This window comes from Bactrocera neohumeralis, chromosome 4 (genome assembly GCF_024586455.1).
Source record: "Bactrocera neohumeralis isolate Rockhampton chromosome 4, APGP_CSIRO_Bneo_wtdbg2-racon-allhic-juicebox.fasta_v2, whole genome shotgun sequence".
Classification (NCBI taxonomy): domain Eukaryota; kingdom Metazoa; phylum Arthropoda; class Insecta; order Diptera; family Tephritidae; genus Bactrocera; species Bactrocera neohumeralis.
Window position 1 is genome coordinate 15,640,048 of NC_065921.1, and position 23,261 is coordinate 15,663,308.

The 23,261-nt window shown below is 31.0% G+C and overlaps 1 protein-coding gene, 1 long non-coding RNA gene and 1 other non-coding gene across 6 annotated transcripts in view; 1 reads left to right on the forward strand and 2 right to left on the reverse strand.

Moving 5' to 3' along the window:
- Nucleotides 1-23,261, reverse strand: part of LOC126756170 (protein Shroom) — a 317,073-nt gene that overhangs the window by 76,175 nt on the left and 217,637 nt on the right. The window lies entirely within an intron of this gene.
- LOC126756186 (uncharacterized) overlaps nt 1-23,261 on the forward strand; it is a 172,473-nt gene that overhangs the window by 14,659 nt on the left and 134,553 nt on the right. The gene's annotated exons all lie outside the window — the stretch shown is intronic.
- On the reverse strand, nt 6,829-6,901 carry Trnak-cuu (transfer RNA lysine (anticodon CUU)). The gene has a single exon. It is a non-coding gene; the product is annotated as a tRNA-Lys (tRNA).

Below are 23,261 nucleotides of genomic sequence, written 5' to 3' on the forward strand. Positions count from 1 at the left end.
CCAATGGGATCTGGTTTTTGATAGAGCTTTTAACTTAACCCAACCTAACTTTCTCTTTTTGAGGTCCAATTGTGTCCAATGGGTATGTAAATGAGCAGAATTGCCGCATCTGGGAGAAAGTGCAACGTGCAGTGATTCAAGAGTTGCCATTTCATCCAAAAAAAAAACAAGGGCTTGGTGTAGTTTGCGAGTCGGTGGAATCACCAGTCCCTATTTGTTCAAAAATTATGCTGCCTGACAACGTAACAGTCAATGGCGATCGTTACCGCGCCATGTTAACCAACTATTTGATGCCCGAAATTGCAGCTTGATATCTCGACGACATTTGGTTTCAACAAGACGCCGCCACTTCCCCTACATTGTAACAATCAATGAATTATTGAGAAAGCACTTCGGTGAACAGATAATTTCACATTTCGAGAAGGTCGATTGCCTACCAAGATCGTGTGATATCACACCGTTAGACTTTTACCTGGGGATCTATGTAAAAGTTGCCTAAAGTCTGTGCAGACAATCCGGCTTCGATTCAGGCCTTGGAGGAAAACATGACGCGTGTCATTCACCAATTATCAGTCGAAATGCTCGAACGGGTCTTGGAAAATTGGACTCAACGGTTTGACCATCTGACACGTTGCCGCGGCTAATATTTGAAAGAGATAATCTTCAAAAAATAAATGCCAAAGAATGTTCTTTCGAATGTTAATAAATATTTCCTATTAAATTTGAAGTTTCTGTGTGTTTTCTTTAAAAAAAATAGGGAACCTCAATTTTATTATTGTTCGTTTATCTTCACTTCGAAATGTGTTCACCCGAATGTGTTCGAAATATATTCCTGCATTCAAGGAGCAAAGCTGACAGTAGCGCCAAGCATTTAAGCCATTTTTCTTCAGTGAGAATTGTTATACAACGGCTTTATCAGCAGACAAAAGTAAAACGAATGGATTCAACGCCGTAATCTTTCCTATAATGTTAGCTCATTACCAGCGAAACAATTGCAAAGTTTTTCGTTTTTTATTTTTTTTTATAAAACTACAGTCCACCAGTCGTTCTCTGGGCATGCCACAAGTGCAGTAAATAAATTATGTTGTCTTATACATGGCCTGCTGTGTACGAGCCCTCCCTTGGCGACACGACACGAGGCCGCTACGCCATGAAGCGCCTGTGGTGCCGCGTAATTAACACGACAGTGGCGGTGATTTGAATTTTAAGTACGACAACGACAAATAATTTCAAAAGTAGGAGGACACGAAGCATGTTTTACCTGCTGCTGGAATGTTGCTGATTGCTCGTTGAAAGGGCGGCGTGTAGGAAACTGCAGTAGGAGTACATAACAGAAGGAATACGTGGTTTGTGGGCTAAAATGACGCAAGCTTTCAAGCTAAATTTCATGGCGCAATGGGAATAAATATTAACACCGCTTAGGAACAATAATTAGAGCAATAAAGAAGGCGAAAGATGAGTATATTTGCCAGTAGGTTTGCAAAAAAGTAGAAAAACAAAAAGAAAAAAATTAAAAAAATGATCGAATTTGATTTTATATGTTTTTAAGTCCGTTCTGAGTCCAATAGTTCCTCTTATACGCTTAAGAAACCGACATGAGAGCTACAATTTCCCTAAACCCTTAACACAGTAGTTAATCAAATAATTGGGTTAATTGTGCTTGAGTAGCCGCATAATAGACCACTCATTGGTGGATGTGAATAAAAGTTGAAAATTCAGAAGCGAAGGCAACTGAAAAGCGGATGCAGAAGTGGATATATACCCTTTTTGTATAAGCGCTCTATGCATATCAACTTGATCAAGTTTTAATTGGTAATCAATGTGATTGCAGCAACAAAAAAAACACGATCACAAAAAATCGTATGTGGCACATATATGTATGTATATGGTAAGCCAGCGGAAGTTGCATTATGCAATAAAATCGAACTTTCTTGCCACTTGGCATTTTGAATAGAAAAAAGGTATAAGAAAAAACACAACAACAACAAAACATGCTTTACAATAAATACAAAAAATGAGCTATCATGTCGCATGGCACTTTTCGTGCGCGCATGCCACATTGTGTGGCATAGATATGCAGTGTAATGCAACTTAATTTACGATTGCACATCTAAACACATACATAAATACATACCTACATACATATCTATATACCTACATACATATGTATATACATATATGTATATACTCAGTTTAATGTTTGGCACTTTAACCATCGATTGCAAGAAAAGTACTGTAGCATTTAAAACCCAGCGCTGCACTCACATAGAAAGTAGTTGCCAGAAAAAAGTGAAATTTCAAAAATCTGTTGCATGAATCTTAGAAATCCGCTACTCACGAAAAAAATACGCTAATCAAGTGCTTATGCGTGAGCTGCAGTGATTGCCTTCATTTCTCTTCTACTTTTTTCAAGATATTTCTCTTTGCTGACTTTATTTAACTGATTTTCAATAATTATCTATCGGTGGCGAGTGGAAATGGAGGCACAATGCGTGTCTGTAGATTAGCTTGATATGCAGTATTACTCAAAAAAAGGTAGTAAATTATGAAAGTATTACAAAAGTGAAGCAAATGAAGGAAAACAAAAAAGTGTTTGAGAGTTACAAGAGTGTCAATGAAAAAATAATTTACTTTTTTAATTACAATAATGTATTTCTGAGTTGAAGTAAGATAGGTAGTAAGATATGAAAGAGCAATGTGATCTTGGTAAGGTATGGGAGTGAGAAAAAAGATATTTTTTCTGAGGGCTAGTCCATATTTTCTTAATAAATTAATTTCTTTTATATATTTTTATTTTTGTTTCTGTGTTTTTTTTTATTTATTTTTTTATTTTTATTTTTGTTTCTGTGTTTTTTTTTTAGTGCCTTGATAAGTGAACGATAGAAAATGTTTTTTTTTTAAATAATCAATTCACTTAATTGATTTGATTTTTAATTAAATTAAATTTTTCTATTAATTTTTTTCTTAAAAATATATATATTTTAATTAATTAATTAACTTTTGATTTATTTTTAGTTAATTGATTTTATGTTTAAATGAATTAAAATTTTTAAAATTTTCCTTTTTAACTTTTTTATTTAATTAATTTTAATTAATCAACTTTAATAATTAATTTTTAATTTACATATATTTAATTAATTTATTTGATTTTGAAAAAGTATGATTTTTAAGTGCCAAAGCTTCATAACAAATATAAAAAAATATTATTTTTTAGTTTGTATAATTAATTTTTTATATTTTTATTGTTTTTGGTTAATGAACGCAATACGACCTGGAAAAGTAAAAGTTAAAAATTTTATTTTTTTTGAAGAGATAACGATTGCATACAATTGTATATATGTAATTGTTTTTAATTTTTTAATTTTTAAAATTTTTTTCTTAATTTTTAAAATTATTTTTAAATTTTTACAAATTTCTTTTTTATTTTTCTTTAATTTATTAATTAAATTTTGCTCAATTCTTTTAATTAATTCCTTTTTACTTAATATTTTTTTAATTAAATTATTTTTAATTAATTTAAACTTTTAATTAGGTTAAAATTGTATTTAAATCGTTTCTTATAAAAAATATAGTTATTAAGTGTCAATATTTAAATCAATTTTATGGTTTTGAAAATTTTAAAGTCATATCTATTTTTTTGTAATTTTTTTCAATTACTATTTTTAATTAATTAATATTAATTAAATATGTATTCTTTAAATTTAATTTTTTTGTACCAAATTACATTCTTTTTCAAAAAAGCTTTTTTAAATCTCGAAAAATATAAGTAATTAAAAATAAAATGGTTTTGAAAGTAATATTTCCTTTCTAAGAAATATTTTTTTACGAAAAAATGTACATATATTTCTTTTTTATTTTAAACAGATTTTTCCGGATGTACTATCCACCTATCAAACTCAAAACTCCCTCTTCAATCCCCTCGCCACTGCTTGTTGCACATCTACGCTTGCGCAAACCGCACATTCAGCGGAAGCGCCGCCTTAGAGAAACGCGAAAAAACGCAAATAAATTTGACTTACTGTCGGCATTTTTAGCGAAGCGCCAGCTTCCTCTTTCACTGTTGCCAACTCAAGCATCATTTCGTATGATCAGCAAAGCGTGTAAATGTCCAAAGCAAAAATATTGTGGCAAATAGGCATTGGTTGATGTGGCCTTTGAACGGCTGCTTGAAAAACCAACGAAGTGTGGCTGGAAAAGCGCAAAAATTCCACAGCAAGTGCAGTTGGCGACGGCTCACAAAAAAACAAAAGCAACAATGAACCACCTTTGATGCCGGCAAATGTTAAGCTTTGTGGCAAATCACTATCGTTGTTGTTGTAGTAACATTTGCTTGCTAACAGCAAAGACGCCAGCCGCGGCATTTCCTCAGCCGCGCATGCGCATCTTGCTCTTTACACGCTTTTGTTAAAAGGCATTGCTGTCAACTATTTAGCGCTAACGGTCGGCTATACATGCATATATACATACATACAGTTGTAATACTTTTGTACATATATTTTCATGAAAAATTTTGTATTCGAGCCGTCTCCATGTGCGTCTTGTGGCTTGAAGACACTAAGCCAGTCGCTTTGACTCACGCTTCCTCTACTTTTTAAGCGCTTAATGCGCGTCTTTTTGTTGTGAATATTTGAAAAAGCAAATTTCTTATACTTTTTCCTGTCCGATATCATTTCTCGTTTCATTTTTTTCCTATTTTCCGTTTTTTTTTGTTATTTATCTCTCTTGGCTTAAATTTTTGTTGTTGTCATATTCATATAAATAAAAAGTGAAAGCACTTAATATGCATAATGCTCGTCTTTTATATGCAACAGCGGTAGTAGTAACAGCAACAACTTCAAAATGTATAATAACAATAACAACATAGCCAACAATAACAACAATGTCCACACCAAAACAATGCGGTAGTAATAAACGCACTGACGCCGCAGCCACCGCTGCTGTCACCTCTGTCACCGCCGTTGCCGCCACCAGCGCTTTGTTGGCTGGAGTGTTAATCAGCAACATAAAGCTTACAATCTAACAAAAGCTGATAAGCGGCGCTGAACAATGTAAACAAAGGCAGCGCTTAGGTAGCAGCGTGTGGAGAGCTGCGCTTCAAGTGTGTGCCCAAATACCCAAAGCTGCTTGCGGGGTATGCAGATGACGATCTGTCTGAGTGTCGGTGGCTTTCAGCAGTTAATCAGAAATTATACAACAACAAATACTATTTTGTTGGGCGATAAGGTAAATTGGTAATCCAAATAAATGTTCGCCGATCGCATGAGAGTTTTTTGTAGATAATTTTTGTTGTTGCCTTTTCGGCTGCCGTATGTGAATGGCATAAAATTAAGTCAAACGCGAGTATTTCTCCTTCAAGAGGCTCGAAATTGTTGCTCCAATTTGTATTAGAAAAATTAGTCAGCGATGTTTGATCTGGTAATTTTTTAGACAAAAAAACAAAAATATGTGAAAAAATGTATTTAAATTTATATAAATCCTTTAAGGTCCTCATCGGTAGTGTGAAAATAAATGAAATCGGATCATAACAACGCTTACTCCCAGTATAAAGGTACTGTTAAAACCAGTGGCGTAGCTACAACTTCGGGCGCCCGGGGCCAAGGATGTTCTGCTGCCCCCCTTTACCTACCAATTCCACGACTATTGACTCCGATTTTATCCAACCAAGGGCTGTTTTTTCGGCGATCTAAAAAAAAAATCTACCTACCTACAAGTTTCATGAGGTGGTTCGAACCAAAGTGAATTTTTAAAAAATATCTTCGATATTAAGTATATAAAAATTATATAAAATTAAAATTTATAAAATTTAGGAACTAGAAGCCACGCAAATTCTGAAGTTCCAAAATTCTCACAATACGGTTTTAGAGGAAATTGATAGTAAATTTACAAGACATCTTATTAAAAGCCATAGAAAAAACCCATTTTCGCCCTATATCTTGTACACTTTTGACACAATTTGCAGGAATTTTTGCCCGAATTGGAGTTTTTAAATACAATTTTAGAAAATTTGGAGAAATAAAAATATTTGTTACATTCATAGCATAGGGTAACTGTATCACACGTCGTTAGAAAATAAAGTGCATCTTTAAGTTCTATCACTTTTTTCAAGAAAGATATAAGCCAAAAGATATAAGACAAATTCAAGGACTGAAGAGTATTCGAGTAAAAATTATATTTTGATTCTTATTCATATTATCACAATGTAAGTGTACAACTCTTTATCTTTTAAAAAGAATTTTGTCTTTGTTGAAGTATTTTTCTGAATACCATATGTTTTGCTGCCAAACCCGGGCGACGGCCACCCTCTGCTCAAATCGAATCTAAAGTGTTCGAACTGCTAGGTACCGAATATGCGGACCCCAGAGCCTATATTTGACTTTTCACCGAAAATATGGGTCAATCTGTATGATATATCATTGGAATTCAGAGAGAATCCTTTCCTGATATAGTAATTCTGTGCATTAAAAATGGGTTGAATCAGATCAATACTGCCTTTAGCCCCCATATACTTAACTTATGGGAGACCTTATGCTGGATATATCGGCGAATATGTGAGTTATCTTAAAAAAATTTAGAAGGCCTGTTTTAATCATAAAAATATATCTTTGTGCCGAAGAGGAATAAAATTGGTAGAAAACTTGACCTAGCCCCCATATAACCAATATCGAGATTGATTGTATGTGAGGAACTATGATAAAACACTGGCAGCATTTTATTAGTCTGTAGCCTCTTAACTGCATGTATCATTGGGATAAAACCAGATCAATACTATCTCATATAAACCTAATTAATATCTTCTAATATGTTTTCTAAATTGTAAAAAAATTCCTTCGCCCAACGTGGGGCTCGAACCCACGACCCTGAGATTAAGAGTCTCATGCTCTACCGACTGAGCTAGCCGGGCACTGAGATCTTTAGCTGTCAACAATCACACTAGAATTTGGTGTTATAAAGCGATATAAACAATTATTTATAAGCAAATGTGTTAACAAGTCTCTTCAGCAGCGAATACACTGGCATTTTCATTAAAAATTATGCTATAAGTAAGCGGTATCTCAATTTATTTATAGCGCCAAACAAAATTTGAAGATATATTTATAGATGTATGTATTATAGTGTGTGTAGATAAGCGCGTACGCTTGTGGGCGTTTCTGACAAGGAACTGTAGAACTGATAGCTGACTGACTGACCACACCGTGTAGATACTCACCGAATGTCGCGGCGCGATCCTCGCCTATCTACTCATCGATAAAGTGTGTGTGAGCACAGAATTAATTTGGTGGCATTATACAAGTATGTAGTATGTATGCTACATACTTATATATATGTATATATACTAACGTGCAAAGGTAAGCTCGATTATTGAGCTTTATCAGCATTCAATTTGCATTCTCAAATCTCATGCCATTTTCGCCGTGCGCTGACTAAGCGTGGGTATTCTTTCCGATCGAATTTCGCTTGCGAAACTTTTTTTTCGCTTTTTCTGCTTTCAAACTAATTTCGTTTATTGATTCATTGTCCGAATTTTTTATTGCTCTTGCTTTTTGGTTTCATAGAATATTAATTGTGCGCATTTATCATTTGCGCTTTTGTTTCTTGCTGCTTCGCTAATTAATTGATAATAACCGAAAACAATGCGCAGAGTCAATAAACTGCGTGTGTCACCGCTTATGGTTCATCGAAGTAGGTCTATACTTAACAAATTACTAAAAATACATTTTTTGGCGGTTATTTGATTTTATTTTTGTTGATTTTTGGTTAGATAGTGTGTCTGGAGTTACTGGGAACGATTGGTTGATGATTGTAAAAAGCGATAAAGAATCCAGTTAAAAATTAAAATGCTAAAGTCCGATGATTGTGATTAGAGATGTGTTTTACCGCTAGTGATTTAGTCTTGTATTTTTTATAAATTAAATTGAAATAGTATTTTTTAATGTATATACATTAAGTAGCGAATGACTATAAGGAGTCCAAAAAGCGTTCGTAAATCATTACTGAACACAAAAAATGTTAATTATATCAGTAAGTTAATTTAGAAAACAGCATGCGGAGTTTTCTTAACATTTAAAAATCCTACTATTTATGAATTTTAGTATAATTAACTTAAAGAAAATATGTCGATGAGCTTGCACCTTAAACTTGTACTGTTGGGTATGCAGTTTTCAACCTTGAATTTAATTGAATGTGTGATCGATGGGATGGGCAGGTCAGTAGACGCATGTCGGAGAGTCATTAAATGCAGTGATAATATCATTGACGAGTGCAGGAAAAAAAAAAATAAAAAAAAAAAAATAAAAATTAATAAAATAAAGTAAAATAAATACAAAAAAAAAAAATATTATTATTATTAAATAAAGCAGATATAGAAAAATTCGACTTGAGGTTAAAAGTTAAACTAAAAAGTAATAAATAATAACAAGCAAGAAGTTTGTTTAACAATTTCAATTTTCTTACTTGAATTTATTTTAATTAAATTTTATTTAAATTTGTTTTTTAATTTTCTTTAATTCCTTTTTCATTTTTTTATTTAATTTTGTTTGAATTTTTTTTTAATTTTTTCAATTTTTTTCTAATTTTTTATACACATACATATACATACATATACCTTTCATTAATTTTGTTAATATGTTTTTGTAAAAAGTGTGTTTTAAGAAAAACAGTCTATCAGAAAAAGTTAAAAACAATTAAGATAGAGCTGTTTAACATTTTTAATTTCTTATTTAAATTTGTTTTAATTTTTTTTTAAATTTTTTTAATTTTTTTTTTTTTAATTTTTTTAATTTTTTTTTTTTTTTAAATTTTTTTTAATTTTTTTTTTTTTTTTTTTTTTTTTTATTTTTTTTTTGTATTTTTTAAATTTTTTTTTAATTTTATATACATATACATTTTTTTAATATTGTTAATATGTATTTGTCTTGAACCTGCTGACACCAAGTGGTCAGTTGGCCACCGCCTGGACCGCCTGTGGATTCATTCAAAATGGTATGAAATAATTTAATAATAACAATGAACAATTAATTAATTTCCTAAACAAAATGTATGCCTACTAAAACAATAATATTATATATAATAAAATAAAAAAAAATATTAACTTCAACTGCAGCGAAGCTATAATACCCTTCACAGGTGCATTTATTATAACATAAAAAGGAATAAAAATATCTTTAACTTGATTTTGATCTGTCAGTTTGTATGACAGCTATTTGCTATAGGATTACGATTAGAATGATATGTTCAGAGATAGTAGCGTTGCCATCAATAATAATCTCTACCAAATTTCAAGAAGATATTTTCTGAAATATAAAAGTTCTTCATACAAGGCAAGGAGTCAATTGAGATCGCTCACTTTGTATGACAGCTTTATGCTAAAGTGGTTCGATCTGGAGAATTTTTTCGAAGACTACATCGTTGTCTTGGACAGTAATTTATGCCAATTTTTTTGAAGATATCTTGTCAAATAGAAAAGTGTTCCTATAAGGACTTTATTTCGAACACTCACTTTGTATGGCAGCTATATGCTATAGTGATCTGATCTAAACAATTTATGCCCAAATAATAACCTTGCTTTTCACCAAATTTCAGAAATATATCTCCTAAAATGCAAAAGTTCTTCATACAAGAAGTTGATTTTGATCGTTCAGTTTGTATGGCAGCTATATGCCAAAGTGATCTGATGTTACTGATTCCGACATATTTACAGCTTCTTGGAAAACAAAAGAAACGTGTGAAATTTCAGATCGATTTCTTTAAAACTGAGAGGCTGGTTCGTGTATATGCAGGCAGATGTTCTATCAACTCAGTTCATCATGCTTCACTTTTTAGGGCCTCCGACGTTTCTTTAATGCTATTATAAACTTCGTTCCACACTTTATATAGGCTGTTCAGGGTATGAAAATAAATAAGTTTTCATTTACTTGCACATTTTTTCCACAGACAATGTGCTAAGCTAATTGATTAAATAAAACAATCACTGACAGCGCGCGGCGAGTTTCATGCGATTTTCGCTGCACAATTAAGCACAATTTGTTAGCTAATTTTATTTAAGTAATTTGAATAATTATCAGAAGCCCACACTCTATGGCTACTTGGCACTGATAATTTTTTAAAAACATCAGTAGATACATGCTTGTAGACAGACAACATTTCAAACACCGTTGCGCTCCAGCATGCCTCTCAACACAGCTTCAATTTTACTGCGCGAATTTCAAAGAATTTTTTAGTTTTTCAAATTACTACGAAAGATTCCACAGATATTGCCGCCAGCAGTTTCAAGTACATCAGATATTCGTTCTACGTAATTAAGTTTAATTAACGAGTTTGCCAGCGACTGCTGAGCACACATAATAGATGCGCGATATAATAATAGCAGTCATGTTAGGCTGTGAGTATTCCAAAATAAAATATAAAAATTAAACAACATACAACAAAAATAAAATAATACACAAAATACAATATACAAACACACCGACAAACACATGAACGTGTTAATATTTAAATGAAATGCTCCATTACCGCTGTTTCTCTAGAAAAATACGCTGTCGCTGGCCATCAGCCATCAGCCTAACAGCGTTTGCGCTGGTGTCATGTGGAGTCGTTAGAGGAAAAAACTCAAACTCACAAAATAATTATAAATAAATAGAAAAAGAGACGCTTGAAAGTGAAACAAAGCCATTTTAGTGTTCTTTTTACACACCGACCATATTTTGAGCGCTCCCTGGGCATTTTTTTCATGGTTGCTCTATATACCATGCCAACCCCCTACAAACAAAGCGAACTCGTTTTGTTGTGAATAACAAAAAAAAAAAATCGAAAAAGTACTCTAACGGTATAATTTATCTGTCAATGTCACGCAAATGCTAAAAAACGTTCTGCTCGCTTGTTTGGGAATTTATGACTTCCTATGAAATAAAATAAATAACAGTTAATTTTGCTAAAATTCCAAATGACTTCATATTTAATTGTTTAAAGTAATTAAATGCGCTTATAACGGTGAATTATTGTGGATTCTTCATAAGTAAATAGTCAGCAGCCCACAATCGAAATTGGAGAACAAGCATTCGAAAAAGCTTTCATGAAAGCTCCAAGCTGAATCGAAATTGAGTTTCACGTATTCGAAAAAATTAATCAATAAAAACACCATATTAATGCTTTTAGCATAAAATTACTTTCCAGATTAAAAGGAAATTTTAAAAGCTTTAAGACAGATATGAAAGGAAAATTAAAAATAAATTCTTAAGCATACAGTTTATGTTTTAGTTCATAAAAGTGTATATTTTTTGCATTTCATTGGCTTAAAAACATATTAAAAAGTATGAAAGCTTTCAGGCAGTTCACTAAAATTACTAAATCTGGAGGAAGGAAGCTCGGTGTCATATTGTTGCATTCCGTTGCGTTAAAAGCACTTTAAAAAGTATGAAAGCTTTAAGGCAGTTCACTAAAATTGCTAAATCTGACACGGAACCTCGGATTCGTTTAATTTAAATTTTTAGTTTTATGAATACGATAAATTTGTGGTAATTTATGGTTTTTTTTAGCAAAAGCTTTTTGTGAAGCATCTAAAAAAAGGTCATCAAAATAAAGTTGTTTGTAAAACTAAATGCGTAATAGGATAAGGCACACATTTTTAACATTTACGCATTTTGGGAGTATAAAATATTATCCAAAAGCTTTGAAGTTTTGAAACAAAGTTTAATTTAATTTCGGTTGCTTTTGTATATATTGAAGTGGTGTTTTTGCTAATTTTTGTTTTTAGTATACAATAACAACGAATTTGAAGTCATTTGAGCTTATTATAGCATTGGCTTTATGTGAAAGCTCCAATAACAGCTTCTTGAAGTAAAATTTTTCATTTAAATATATAAATGGAAACGAATTATATTTTCAAGAATTGTTAACTTTAGGGGAATGGGATATTAGCGAAAAGCTCAGAAGCTTTTAAACGAAATTTAGTATTGAGCTTTCCGAAAAGTTTTCTGCTTTTTCTTTTGTATTTATAATACATTTTTGTATTTTTTGTCAAAGTATATTGTTGTTAATATATATTGATATTCTGTGAAAGCTCTTAAGCATACCAATGAAAGCTCTGAAAAGTTTGCTGCTTTTTTTCTGTATTTATATTAAATTTTTGTATTTTCGTAACACTGTATTGTGGAGTAGTAAAATTCTGCGAAAGCTCTATAGATTGGCCATTAAAGATCAGAAAAGCTTTCTTTGTTTTCTTTTATATTTATGCATAAATTCTCATTTTTGTACTATTTTGCTCTTTTGATTAAAATTTTCAATTGAAAAACCGTAGGGTGATCATCTACGTATTTGTTTTTTAGGAAAATTCTAGAAAAAGTCATAAACGCTAAAAAGGGAAATTCTAATTCCAAAAGACAACACGCAAGCTGTGCAAACGAAGCAAAATATAAACAAAAGCAAATGACGATCTGAATACAAAAGCAAAATAAAAAAATACATAAATAAAAACATCAACGGTATTTCAATGAAAAACCAACAAAAACTAAACTCGAAAAAGGTAAAGTCAAAACAAATATTTTTTTTTACTGTTTTTGTTTTCATTTCATTTGTGCCGCTGCTTTGTTTGTTTTGCGTCAAATATTTTAATGACTACTGTCATTAACATGAGCAAAAACAACAAAATCACTATTTTTATTAGAGAAAAGAGAAAAAAAGCAAAAAAACGAAATGAAACAAACCGAAGCTGCGCTTTGTCAAACTGAATTAATCTGAATTTTCAAGAGCGAACGCCGTAAAACGAACTGACAACGCCGCATAAAAAATAGAAATGTCAAAATAAACGTTTAATGACGCGCACACACTCACACATACATCAACTCACCTGCTTGGCAGCGCATTTGCGAATCTAACGGTACTCTTACACAATCACACATTTAACAGTACAAAATGGACGGACGTGCAGGTAAACGCGCAGACGCTGCGCAGCAGTAACACAGCTTGGACGCGCGCGCTCTTAATGAGTGAGAGTGGGCTTCTTAGAGCAGCGGCGACGAGCGTTAGGGGCTTGAAGCGCAAGGTTATTTCATTTTTTCTTGCTTTGGAGCGGGTGAAAGGTAGCACTTATTGATGCGCGCAAAATTATTGTCATCGTAAATTTTGAACGCACTGCTCTTGCATAAGTGTGTGCGTGCGTGCGTGTGATGGACAACGCTGACGAATGCTTGTATGAAGTGACTGTCAGTCTGTCTGCTGTTGAACGCGCTACATTTTGATAATGAGCTTTTTGCGCATTCTTGAGCATTTTCGGTTCTTTCTCGCCATATTTTTTTGTTGTTGTCGCTGCCAAAGCGTGGTCGACTAATTTGTGTGTTTGCGCGCGGCCTATTTCTCCACCAAAACTCAAGTGACTTGCGTGCCGCCTTTTCAAGTCGCGTCTTTATTGTGCTGGCGAAATTCTCGCGTGCGAATTTTCAATATGACTTTTTCGATCAGCATATTTTACAAATATTTTCTGCAATTTTTTACGCGCAATGAATTTTTAATAAATAAGGCAACGGTATTGGGCAATTATGCGTTGAACGCGCAGCGCTGATCATGAGTTATGCGTGATGGGCAACAACAAAGAGAAATATTATATACAAGTATTTACAGCTGCTTGCTGGGTAAGAAGTCCGGCGTAGAATTATAAAAATTCCTGAGGACAAAAAATAAAAATTAAAAAGGTGAAAAAATTAAAATGACGAAGTCAACGCTTTGCTTCTGGCGTCTTCATGAAGTTGCCCAAAATATTCTGCGCCTTCCTCTTTGTGTCAATGCGCCCATTAAAAATTGCTACGCGCCGCGCGCAAAACGAGAAAAAGTTTTGTTATAAATTTTATAGTAATTATCACAAAAAAATCGTTCATCAAAATTCGCACGAATGGTGTAGTTGTAAGTACCGTTAACTGCTATTCTGTGTTTGTGACAACTGTGACAAGTCGTGCCACTTCAACTGACAAGCGTTGTAGTGGATATTCGTACTGCGCATGCGCGCGCACGCGGCCAATTCATTCCTGCAGCTCGCATGCGCATACCAATGTTGACGCATAAAAAATGCGTAACACAATAAATATTATAAGTGTACAACAAAAACGTGTTTTTGTAGACTTTGTGGCGAATGCAAGGCGTAATATGTTGTGGAAAGTAATTATTTGGCAAAATTTGGCACAAAAGTTGAGCTCACTTATTGGCATGTGAATTTATATATATTTAAAAATTAATTTCTGTAATTCTTGGAATTTTTCAGAATTTTTTTTAATATTAATATATTTTACTTTTTATTGACCTATATTTTAGCTTACTCTTCTCAAATCGACCAATAACAACCAATCTATGTAAATTACCACGTTCCTGATAAAGCGTCAAATTATATGCTTCGACGTAATAGCTTCTAGGATAGAGCCAACTTGTGCTCTACCCTGCGACCTAGTGTAATTTGGCCTCTATTCTTTAGAATGCTTCAATCAGCCTCAACGCGCTTAGAAGGGAGCTTGGCAAGCGAGAGTAAATCCAATTTAGAAATGGTCACAATTTTTTCCGTAGTCAAGTAAATTTACTTGAGAGATCGACTACTCCGACCACAAAGCTGTGCTGTTGTTTTCGAGTCATCGTTAGGTTTTTGAGAGCGTTTTTTCGATATACCATATTCATGGAGAGCTGTAATGAGCACTTCATAAACATTGTTTTGCTGGTATTGTGGCCTTAAGATTAATTTACTTTACCAGTTGCTTCTTTCGAACTACCTCTAAGTATCTGCGGAGTGCTCAATAATGTAAAGGACTAGAGAATCTTCTAATTTCTACATATTTAGAAACAGTTATGCTAAGTAGAAAAGTTTCAGTGGCAAAAAAAGACACGGTTGAAAGTTAATTTTCGTTGGTAAAATCTTTTCTGAAAGAAAGAGTACGTGACTCTTGTTTTTTTAAGCTTTATTTTCGTAAAAAAATGATAAACAACTTATGTATGTATGTATTCTTAAGATATTACTCTTACGAAAAACGGAAAATTTTCAAAACAAGAGGCAATTAAATTCATCCTGGAATATCTTACATACATTCATTTCTGAATTTCAGCAAAAAATAATAGTAATAAACTAAATTCATCCGAGACGCGAACCTACAATCAATATGACTGTCAACAGTGAAATACAAACATTTTAAAACTATAAAGAGCTAAATTCGTACTGGGATATGTTAGAAATATTGCCGGTAGGCATTAATTTCTGAATTTAATCAAAAAATAATGCCGAAAAAATTTATTTCATCCGAGACACAAACCCACGATTATTTCAACTTTGAGCAACTCAATTCTCGGCTTTGGTAGTCGGTTATTTTCGTGAACACTTATAATTTCAACAAAAAAATAATAATATTAAACTTTATTCAACCGAGACTCAAACCCATGTCCACTATGGCCGTCAACTGTCTTGGTAAAAAAAAAAACACAAACATTTCAAAATCAGAGATAGCTTAATTTAATCTGGGATATTTTAGAAAAGTTGTCTGGAGGCACTAGTTTCTCTGCTTTTGTGATATCGTGCACACTGATAATTTCAGCAAAAAATTGATAATGAAGAAATTTCATACATTCGAGACTCAAACCCACGATCATTACTACAGTCAGGCAGTCAACTCTCTCGGCTTTAGTGGTCAGTTATTTTCGTGCACACTTATAAAAACGAAAGACTTGAGGAGAATAAAACTGTGATATAAGCTAAGGCAATATTTGACAATCAGCAATTACCCAAGCTATTTGAAATTCTGTATCTCGTAAAATGAGTATAAGATAGTTGTCATTGAACAAAATAACTGTCATTGAACAAAATAAATTATACCTAAACATTTTCTAGTATGCAGTGCGAAATTCCAGCAAATTTCTGCTTTTAAAGCTAACTTCTGGGGACTTTATTATTTTAATATTAACTCCGAGAAATATTTTCTGCTTTCGTGACTAATTACTAATCGTTCACATGCGGTTACACATATGTAATTATATATGTAATAATCGATGTATTTAATTATTTGATTGACATAATTTGAAAATTCAGTTTCAACTGCGAGACACGTCAAGGTTCCGCTTTAATTAACCTGTTGCTCGTATCCAGCTGTGACTGTCACCAAAGCAAGTTACATAGCGCTGAGCGGAGAAGAAAATTCAAATCTTCTATGCTTAGCTAAGCTGTCTCCTAAACTTACAACAAGTCAGTAAAGTTAGCGTTTAATGAAAATGACTCATTTAATTTGAGAGGCCGGGACACTTGTGTGGCAAGTTGTCAATTTCTGCCGCAAAGTGCAGCAGCGAGCGACTGTGATGTATAGTGCTGCTCATTATTAGCTGGAAAATTAATTTCATTACCTACTTTATTTTATTTCTATTTTTTTATTAAAATAATATTTTTCACATTATATTTTTATTTATTTTTTATTGCACATTTTGCAGCAGCGGTTATGGTTTTTTCATGTACAGCAATAATTTATGACTAACTGTTGAGTTGTTAAGTGCTGCAGCAACATCTAAGCGGCACAAAAAGTGCAATGGAGAGTGTTGCCGGCCTGTGCGCTGCGCTGGGTGAGAAGGTTTGGGAGCTTATGGCGTGTTGTAAGTGCTCAATAGCTCAGCGATGAGCTGTGCAGCGATTTGAAACGCTTTGTTTGTTTTTGTATTTTCTTTTTGTTTTTATTGTAAAATTCCCAGACACTTAGACTGGCAAAAATTGCAAAACAAGGAAAAAAATTGCAAGCAAATTCAAAGTATTTTGAAAGGCCATTGGATTTTATTGCAACCAAGTGCAACCGCATATTTTGTTGGTTTGTTTGTTATGGGTTATAGTATATTTTTTATTTTTTATTGCCTTTGGTTTGGTTTATTTATTATTTTTTCTTTTTCTTTTTTGTTTTCTTGACCTTAAGTCAGTAGTAAGTTCATTTTGCTGCTTTCTTCCACTCAATGAATTTCAAGTTTTTCAATGTTATATACTTTTTGTTTTTGTTTTGATGCAAAACTGGTAGCGGTTACTTTTATGGTCTAAGTGCGATTTTTAGGTTAAGAAATGTCACTTTTTGTATTTAGTTCGAATTTTATATTTTTGTATTTTTTTTAATATTAAAGATTTTCGTGAAATATTATTTTTATTAAAAAAAGCTGTGCTGTCAAAAATAGTTGTTTTTATTAAAATATTTTAATTATTTATTTAATTTTTTATTGTTTTCTATTATTTTCTATTATTTATTATTATTTTTTTTATCGAATTTTATATTTTTTGTTTTTTTTTTTTAATATTAAAGATTTTCTTATAATATTGTTGTTATTCAAAAAAATCTACTCTGTCAAAAATAGTGGTTTTTTATTAAAATATTAGTAAAGAAACTATTTTTTATAAAATATTAGTAATTTTGATTAAAAAATATTACCAATTTTGAAAAATTTAACTATAACCTCAAATTCAATTCTAACCTCAAATTGAAAATAGTCGATTCTATTTTTAACATTAATTTATTATTTATATGAATAAAGCATAAAAAAAATCACTTAAACTTATATATTCAACGTAACCTCAAATTTAAATTACAAATACTTAATTTTTAGCAATAAATTATTTTTCAAATTAATTTAAAGTTATCGAAATTCACCTAAATATATAAATTTAAGTAAAATTTTGTTAATTTTAAAATTCAACCCAACTTCAAAATTTAAATAATAAAAAAAATATAAAAACTCAATTGTGTCAGTTAGTAATCACATAAAACAAATCGCTTTTCACCTTAACAGAAATTCACTTAAAATATTTAATTGCATAACTTCCGCTAGGCAGTTCGTTACAATTGCATTTTGACAGTTATGTGACAACATTACAATGACAATCGCTGTTTTTTGCCATTTTAAGCCGCACTCACTTTTGACAGCTGTCAAACTTTTTAATGAACTCACTGGCCACAATTTGTGACAGTAAATAGATGACAATCAACAGTTACATTTGAAGTTGACATTGTAATGCAATATAAAGGGTGTGCCAATAGGTTGAGAGGCAATGAAATTGTTTAAAATATATTAGTAGTGGTAATATTGAGACATTTATGTGATTAGCTGTCAAATAATGAAAATTAGCAACACTGTAGAAATTTTTAATTGAGTAAATTTTATTGTGACATAATTAGAAAACTGTTATTTATTTATTATTTTTGTTATTGGAAGTAATTGTAAATCATAGCATATTATAGCAATTTGGGAAGGTGGGCATATTATCGGCTGTATGGAGAGTAAAATCGCATTTGCTTTGCTTAGTTCAAGGCTTGAAGATGGAAATACCTATTTGACATATAGTTCTGATGAACCGCCAAACGTTTCAGAAGTATTTTCAACAGATTTGGTAACTCCCAAATGTCTCAGAAGCTTTTAATAAGATTTGGTGATATTTTCTTCTGTCAGAAATGTTTATCAACAATTTTTTGAGGTTATTTAAATAAGTGCTCCAAGATTTTTATTCCATTCGTTTCATTATATATGCACATCCTAAATATTAACAGTAATTTCTGATTAAGTTTAAAAATTTTTGGTGAACTTTTAAGCTGCCGATAGGGGGCGCTGGTTTTCAAAGTTGTCTAAAAGCCGTATTTGACGCACTATTTTACTTAAGTTTGATACTTTTGGTGTATTTTATAAGAAAAATTAATATTTAGTTTTGTTTTTTTTTGTTTCGGGATTCATTTAATGGCGCTACTAATAATTTTTAAACTTTCTAGATTCTCTCAGAACATTTTAATATAATTTTATAAAATGATTATGTAAAATAAAATAAAATAAAATTAAATAAAAAAATAAATAAAATAAAATAAAATAAAATAAAATAAAATAAAATAAAATAAAATAAAATAAAATAAAATAAAATAAAATAAAATAAAATAAAATAAAATAAAATAAAATAAAATAAATAAAAAAAATAAAATAAAATTAAATTAAATAAAAAAAAATCATAAGTTATTAAGATATTGTTTAAAACTAAGAATATTGATGGTTTGAGGCTTCAAAATTGCTTTTTTTGGCTACATTATCGCCTTATAAGGAAAGCTTTATAAACAAAGCTTTAGTTAAAAAAATGTTAATGGTTATTTTAAGTAAAAAAAACTCTAAAAATATTAAAAATCATAGATGTATTTATTTTGAAAATAATTGCGTAAAATGAAGTAATTATATTTCCAACTTTAATTAAAATTTTTGAAAAAACTAAATATATGGAAATAATTTTAATAAACAAAATTATCGATCAGTGGATGTTCAAAAATATTTTCAAATAATAATCACATATTACTTATTTTAATTTCGTAAAAATAATTTCCCATAAATCATTTATGGTTCCAAAAATTTAGAACTCTTCCAAAATTAATTTTTAAATTTCATAAAATAACACCAAATACCTTTATGATATCATTCACTCATTTCATTAGCATTTTTCAAATTACCTGCAAAGAGAAAACAAAGAAAAAATCATTAAAATTGTGACTACAGATTTATTTTAAAATAAAAACAAAAATATAGCAAAGAAACCGTAGAAAAATCATAAATCTCAACGCAGAGTAGTAAAAAAACAACAGCTCCACTTGAAGAAATCTCGACAGCCAAGTCATGCGTCGCTGAAAAACTTAATCGTTACATATTTTTAAGTGTTTTATAACTGTCAGATCGTAATTGTTATATATACAGTTAAACAAAGAAAACAAAAAACAGCAGAAAAGGGATAACTACAAATTAAATTTCAATTAACAAAAACATTAAGTGAGCTTGTAAGTGTTCGACACACACACACACGAACACAAACACATCAGAGAAGAGTTTAGTAAGGAAGCAGGCCACACGAAAAGCACTAAAATAAGTCAAACGCATAAAAAGCATGCGTGTATATGCTAGTATGTGTGTATGTGCGTGATAATTTCACTGCCGTCGCGTACACGCCCCCCAACATTCGACTGAGTTACTGATTTGAGCGATGTTAACGGTTGTTGTCGCCGTCTGTCAGCTGCTTTACTGCTTGCAGATGCTATTAATACCACATTTGTTGTTGTTTTTAGTGCTGAAAATACTAAAAAACGTTGTTGTTGTGCTGCTTATGCAGCACGGCTGTCATCGCCTGGCACTCGTGACCCACTAAATTTATTTGTGTCAAAATAATTTTCATGTAAAGGTAACAAGAAAAGCAAAAACAAATCGTAAAAAGTAAGAGCGACTAAGAAAATGCTGAAAAAATATTAAAAATTAAGCAGCAGCAGCCGAAGCGATGCATAAAAACAAAGGTGAGCAGCAGGAAGCAATAAAAATAAGACAAAGAAACGGGCGAGGCAAACGACGCTGTCAAACGAAAGACTTAAGTGAGCAACGCGGAGGTGCAGTGAGGGCTGTTGGGTTGAGAAAAAATTATTTTAAATGCAAAAAAAAACAAATGTTTTTAATTCTAATCCTTTTTGGGAATTTTCTAACAAAAGAGTCGGAGAAAAATTGCAAAATTGTTGATAAAATTTAATTTTTTTATGAGTCTTTTAATTTTTTGTTAATAGTAATCATTACTCAGTAGAAAAGTAGTGATAACTAACGCAAATACTTAATAGTCAGATCTGAGCTTTATATACATAATGATGAAAATAATATCAGTATTGCAAATATTTTGTTTTTAGAGTAATCATTACTTTTTAAAACAGTAATCATTACTAATGCATTACATCACTAGACCTGATTACATACTGCATAACCAAATGAGAATAAACACTTTATTAAACTTTTTTTTTAATTTTTTGTTAGTAATAATCATTACTTAGTAGAACAGTACTGATTACTAATGTTAAAAGTAGTCAGACCTGGTACCCATATAAATTATGTAGGAAATGTGCTCATTGTAATTTTTTTTAGAATAATCATTACTTTTAAAATGGTAATCATTACTAATGCATTACATCACTAGACTTGATTACATTCTATATAACCAAACAAAAATAAACACTTTATTAAACTTTTTTTTAATTACTAGAACAGTACTGATTACTAATCTTAAGAGTAGTCAGACCTGCTCTTTTTATAAATTATATAGGAAATGTGCTCATTAAATTTTTTTTTTCAGAAGAATCATTACTTTTAAAATGTAATCATTACTAATGTATTACATCACTTCACCTGATTACAAACTATATAACCAAATGAGAATAAACACTTTTTTAAACTTTTTTTTCAATTTTTTGTTAGTAATAATCATTACTTAGTAGAACAGTACTGATTACTAATGTTAAGAGTAGTCAGACCTGGTACCCATACAAATTATGTAGGAAAAATTATCCTTGATATATATTTTTTCCAGAATCATCATCACTTTTAAAATAGTAATCATTACTAATGCATTACATCACTAGACCTGATTACAAACTATATAACCAAATGAGAATAAAAATTGTATTACATTTTTTTTTTAACTTATTTCGGAACGCAAATTACTAACTAAAATAGTAATCATTACTGATGTGCAATAAATAATGGGATTCGTATATAGTATTTAGCTTATGAATGACCAAAAATAATAAAAATGTTGCTAAGGCAATTCTGAATTGAGCTTAATTTAATTTAAAACATTATAACAACTGATTCTTTCTTTACTAAATGCCGCCACTTTATGCTCTTTACCAAAAATTCTTTCACACACAATATTTTTGGTTAATTACTAGATGCTTATCAACTAAGAAGCGATTTCAGCTGACCTTACAGTTTATAATTTGTGCATGTAACTTTTAATAGTTCATATTGTAAGTGATTAAATTGAGTTACAAGCACCCCCAGGGCAAGTAATATAACCAAAAAACGTATCTAGTAAAAAGCTAAGGTCGCTCGTGGGCAAACAACTTCCTAGATGCTTACAAGAATTTTCGAAAAAGATATAGATAAAATAATGAATGAATATTTTGGTAATAACTCATAAATAAATTATGAGTTGAACAAGAAAAAAATTTAAGCGATACCAAAATGTTGAATATTTGGCATATAAGTATAACAAGCCTAAAATCACACAATCATAAGTGCTTGACTAGATGCTGCTACAAGTTAGTATACTTTGGCAACGAAAATAAGTTAGTGTTAATGAAAAGCGAAGCTTATCAGCAGCCAACAAATCTTACATATGTTTTCCGCTTATTATAACCATTTTTTTTTATATTTTTATGCTTTGGCCCTTAAAACGCAAAAATAGTTGGACTACATATGATTTATATGCATAGCTTGTAAATGGCGTTAGAGTCGTGTTGCAGTCAGTAAAAAAAATTTTAAATTACTTCGTGTTACTCTAATAATCTGCTGATGGACAGCATGGCAGTTTTTTACTATTTGTTGTTTTTCCAATTTTTGTTGGTTTTACGTTTGTAAATTTGAGTTGTCTGCTACTTCCTCTGCCATAGATGCTTGTCTTACTGGCGTATGTATGTATATATTTCTTTTATTTATGTTTAATAACAGTAAAGCAGCACTCGGCTTGAGACAGAAATGCGTGCGTATTTTTTTAAGTTTTGGCAGTTGACTGCTATGCGCTGGTTGCGTGCTCAACATACCGTGCAAATATTATTTGTAGTCACAGTAACTAGTCTGAGAAAGTGTTATATACATATGCATAGTATGTATTTATGTAAGTTTTTGCATTGATACTTATGTAACCAAATATTATGCTTTATATAGTTATGTAAAATATCACCAATCCAACTTTTGAAAATGAGTTCTCACAAATTGAATTTTAGAATACTAAAATTTGCTTGCAACAACAGCAACCGCGTCAAACTTGTAACTTGGCCGCAAAATTGTTATATATACACAAATCGCATACATCTGATATAATATACTGTACATATACATATTTATTATATACTTTAAAAAATCGTTTTGAACATTTGATTATAACATTGTTCAAAGGTTGACCCAAATTTAATGTGAAATTTTTTTTTTTAATTTAAAAAAAGTAAATTTGATATCAGTTAGAGATTTATTTAAAATTTGTATATGCAGATACACAATTTTGGTTAAAAATTTAAAAAATTTTGAAAAACATTCTTATTTATGTTTTCCGTAAAATCAACAATTATCGATATTAATCGAAATTAACTTTAGAAAAATTTCTTATTTTATATTTTAAAAGTTCCTATTACTGTTTTTTAAACAAAAGGAGTTAAAATTTGTGAAAAAGTGTATAGTTTTTGTCAAAAATGAGACCATGGTTGTCATTTGGATAAAAACTGGTTATTTTCTGGCTA